At 40.8% G+C, this 5,000-nt stretch overlaps 1 protein-coding gene and 1 long non-coding RNA gene across 2 annotated transcripts in view; one reads left to right on the top strand and one right to left on the bottom strand.

Annotated features, from left to right (window-relative positions):
- LOC123513499 overlaps positions 1 to 5,000 on the bottom strand; it is a 118,340-nt gene that overhangs the window by 64,512 nt on the left and 48,828 nt on the right. The window lies entirely within an intron of this gene.
- Positions 1 to 5,000, top strand: part of LOC123513497 — a 22,682-nt gene that overhangs the window by 1,066 nt on the left and 16,616 nt on the right. The gene's annotated exons all lie outside the window — the stretch shown is intronic.

Genomic DNA, 5,000 nt, shown 5'->3' on the forward strand with positions numbered 1-5,000 from the left:
GGTGATGTGAAGCAACGAAGCACATGAGGTGATCAAATGTAATTGCTCACACCTTGACGCAGACTCGTGTACGCTGACGCACGCACACTGACACTGACACACACCCACACACACACACACACACACACACACACACACACACACACACACACACACACACACAGGTAAATAGTGCAGAGATGATAAACAAATAACAGTTGTCTACTTTAAATAAAAATAAATGATTATATTGACGCTATTTACAACCTAACAGGAAGGCAACACATCGAACAACAACAAAACAGCTGAAGAAAACAACAAAGAAGAACAACAAAATAAAACTGACAGATCAATATGGAAAACTTTGAAGAGGATATAAGAAAGTCAGCTCTCTCTCTCTCTCTCTCTCTCTCTCTCTCTCTCATCTACACCACGTTCACCACTGACCAATAAATAAACAAACAAACATAAACAGATGAATGAAAATAATGAAAGAAAGAGAAAAAGAAAGACGAGAGAAAAATAAAGAGACAAGTCACAGTTTCCGCTACAAAACCAAATATCCACAAATATCCACACTGTTCCTTTTACCTTCGTTACCTCCATCGCCCATGCCATACACTTCACGAGACCAGCCCTACCTTCCCTCCACTTCCTTCATTCTTCTATCACCCAACCATAAGACTAAGATCCGAATTCATCCTTCTGTCATCCTGCTATAAGACTAAGGGCAGTATTCGCTAACCGCCTGGTCGTACGCCTGAGTTTAGCCCCGGCGTGTTTGGCTCTCGTCTCGTGTGTGTTTCGGGTTTTTGTTATCGGCTAAAGGTCCGTCTTCAGAAACGTTTTATTCTCTCACCACTATTTTCAAAGCCCACAGAGATGATTAGCGGGGTTTTTCAAGAGTGTTTCTCCAGTTAACGATGTAGAAATATTGTCACTCTGCCTCTAGAACCGTAAATGCGCCTTAAAAATTTGTGTAAATTTAGATAAAGCCTTTTGACATAGTGGTGATGCACAGAAGTTTTGAGAATACGAGCCTTCTCTTCGCTTTCACTATTTCAAAAGGTTTTATTTAGATTTACACGAGTTTTTGAGGTGTTTTTAAAGTTCTAGAGACAGAGTGACAGGATTTCTATTCTATGAACTGGAGAAACACTCTTGAAAACCCAACTAGTCATCTCTGTGGCCTTGATAAGATAGTCGTGGCGAGAGATGCACCAAACTATCTTAAATAAGCAAAACAGCATCCTTCCATCACCCACTGCACTTCACAAAACTCACTCTGTCCACACCCTAACCTAACCTAACCTAACACAACATACCTCCATCAACCACACCAGCGCCATCCACCCACTACACACCTCCATCAACCACACCCGCGCCATCCACCTCTCAACGTGTCACTCCCTGTCGCGAGCTGGCTGATATGGAAAACCTATGTAATCTGTTTTTAATATTCAGTTCCTCACATAAGCAGCTATTGTCGTTGTATTAAAAGCTCCTCGCGGCGGCTTTTATGCAAACTGCCACCGACGGGAGGGGGCGAGTGGGCGGCAGAGCGGGTGGGCGGAATGGGTGGTTAGATAGAGCAACTGTAGATGGGCTGGTGTGCTGAATGGGTGGAATGGATATCTAGAGAGAGAGAGAGAGAGAGAGAGAGAGAGAGAGAGAGAGAGAGAGAGAGAGAGAGAGAGAAAAAATCAGCCAGTAATACTTTAACTCATTAATATTCATGACTCCTAAAACCCAGTCACCTTTCACACGGAATTGGTAATGTAAATATATTTTTTTCCTCCTTTTAACGAAAAATAACTTCCGGCAAATTTTCCCGGGGCGCCGTAAGCACCACGCATAAATTTGTACAGACTCAGTGCATTGGCAGATATCAATTTCGACCTCATATTATTTTTTGATGCACTGGAACTGCGCCGACCTCCCCGTGAATGGACTTGCATAAAAGTGAATCCATGGAAACAACAATACACTTGCATATATCCAAATACTGTGCTGCGCTACCCTTTTTTTCATATATTTTTGGAAACTTTTTTTAATGATGAATATTTTTAATCTTCATGTTCACCTGTCCATTTGTCGCGCTGTGATTTATCGTATGGCAAGATTATCAGCGTGCTCTTGTCACTCGTATGGCCTGCGTTATGAATTTGCGATCGCCAGGGATGGGGCGGTGCAGGCGGCGGGTGAGCTGGTGGCGCCCTCTCTGCTGGGTCTGTCCTGCTGCCACTACGCCACGCCACGCCACAGCACGCCACTCCATCACTCCATGGGCACATATTCTTAAACACTTTCGCGCCGCATCTTCACTATTTCAGAAGGGTTTATTTGAATTTTACACGAGATTTTTCTAAGGTGTTTTTACGGTTCTAGAGGCAGATTGACGAGCTTTCTATATCATTAACTGTAGAAACACTCTTGAAAATGCCGCTTATCATCTCTGTTGGCCTTGGAAAATACTCGTGGTGAGAGAGCAAAGCGTTTCTGAATACGGACCGAAAGACTTCTTCGTCGCACCGCCTATACACTTTCAAAGACCCTAGTTGAAGTGACGGGTTTGTAAAGGTGTTTATAACGATCTACCGACAAATTAACAAGAATTCTGCAATATTACCAGGAGCAACACTCTCGGGTAGCCGACTAATCATCTCTATAGTTTTGAAAAATAGTCATGGAGAGAGAGAGAGAGAGAGAGAGAGAGAGAGAGAGAGAGAGAGAGAGAGAGAGAGAGATCCATATCAGAAACGCTCTTGTCTGTCACCACGCACCACGACTGTTTCCCAAGGCCACAGATATGATTAGAGGGATTTTCAAGAGCGTTTCTCCAGTTAATAATGAAAAATTCTTGTCAATCAACCTTTAGAACCGCAACAAACACCTTAAAAAAACTCGTGTAAATTTAGAAAAATGCCTTTCGAAATAGTGGAGGTGAAGCACAGAAGTGTTTTGAGAATACAAGCCAGAGACACAAGCGTTTCTGAACACGGTCCATGAGTCGCCTCGCCCCATCAACCCATAGCCGCCCTACGCTCTCTCCCCACTTCACAGCCCCTCCCTTTTGTCGCTCCCTGCTCTGTGGTATCCAGGCACAGGGAAAGTGTCGGCAACTACCACTGCTGCTACTGCTACTGCTACTACTACTGCTACTCTGTTTAGGCTATTACTTTCTTCAGCTTTAATTAAACAGCCCATCGAGGATCAAATAGTCTATTGTTATTTGTTTTGCTTTGTATTCTATCCTTCTTCCATTTTCTTAATTAAATAATCTTTGATACTTCTTTTACTTGTATGTCTTCTCTTCTCATTGCCACCACCACCACCACCACCACTTCTACTACCACTATTTCTACTACTACCACTGTTACTACTACCACACAAAAACTCCGTAAGCAGTTACTTCAGAGTTCAAATGGCGGTATACACAATCGCGTAAACAAACAGACATACATACATACAGATAGACAGACAGACAGACACACACAAACACACACACACACACACACACACACACACACACACACACACACACAGACAGACAGACAGACAGACAAACAGATAGACAGACAGAGACAGACAGACAGACAGACACACACAAACACACACACACACACACACACACACACACACACACACACACACACACACACACACACACACACACACGGATAGATATTTCATTGCTCACAGTTATCATATTTACACAAAATCATAAAACAAACTCAACGATAGATAAAACTCATTGTGATTAAAAAAGAAACGTAAAACAAACCACTATCCATCAATTAAGATCTAAAAACAACATAAAAGCAGTAATGAAATGGAAAAAAGAGACGACTTAGTAAAATTAAAATACTGAAACCAAACTGCGGTCCATTATTGTAAATTTCAAAGAGAACACACACACACACACACACACACACACACACACACACACACACACACACACACAGATAGACAAACAGACAGACAGACACACACACACACACACACACACACACACACACACACAGACAGACAAACAGACAGACCCGGTCACGTGATTCCTGCAGGTAGTCACGCTCACACCTGACCTTCCGGAACTGGCGCTGTGAACCTTGAATTAATTGGAACCTTTCGTGCGCTCCAAGGCTGCACTTCCCATCGCCTCATTATGGCCACTGCGCTCTTATCGACTCGGCTATTTTTGTTTTGCGTTATATTTAGATGCCGGTTTATCCTTTTCTATTTCCATGATCACTTTTTCCTTCCTTTTTATTTACCTATCGTCCTTGTTTTTCGTTATTATGTTCCTTGTGTTTGTTTTATGATATTTACGTGTGTTTATTGTAATTTTGTTATATTTAGATGCTTTTTTATCCTTTCCTCTTTCCATGTTGCCTTTTTCCTTTACGTATCGTGGTTTTTTTCCCCGTTTTTATGTTCCTTGGTGCTTTTTCATGATGGTATTCATGTTTTTATTATTTTCTTTGTATTATTTTTATTGTATGGTTTTTCTTGTTTTTTATTTGATTTTTAGGTGATGGCTTCGTTTTTTCTAATATATTTTGAGTTTCATTCAATTTTTTACACAATTTTCATGATTTGCATTATATCTATACTTGTTTATCTTCCTGCGTAGTGTTCCTTTATTTTCTTTATTCTATTTCAGGAGGGTATTAGATTATTTGTATTTTCTTATCATCGTCTCGTGTTGTATATCTATCTATCTATCTATCTCTATAAACTTTTTTACGCATTTTCCTCCTATTCTATGTATCTGTTTATTTATTTGGTGAGGTCTTATCATATGATTTACATGCACTTAATCCCTTGAGTGCCATGACGCGTTTCCATATTCATTTTGCTTATTATTTGGTGATTTTATTCAGCTTTAGAAATTTATGGGGGGATCGAAATAGTGAGGACTGGCCATTAATCTTTTGACCTTAATAGATCCTTCTTAATGTCAATAAGATGGTCTAATCGTACATAAATGTCAAGGTAAAAATTTGTTGTGTCTCAGTTTC

The sequence above is a fragment of the Portunus trituberculatus genome, chromosome 36, assembly GCF_017591435.1.
Source record: "Portunus trituberculatus isolate SZX2019 chromosome 36, ASM1759143v1, whole genome shotgun sequence".
In the NCBI taxonomy this organism is placed as follows: domain Eukaryota; kingdom Metazoa; phylum Arthropoda; class Malacostraca; order Decapoda; family Portunidae; genus Portunus; species Portunus trituberculatus.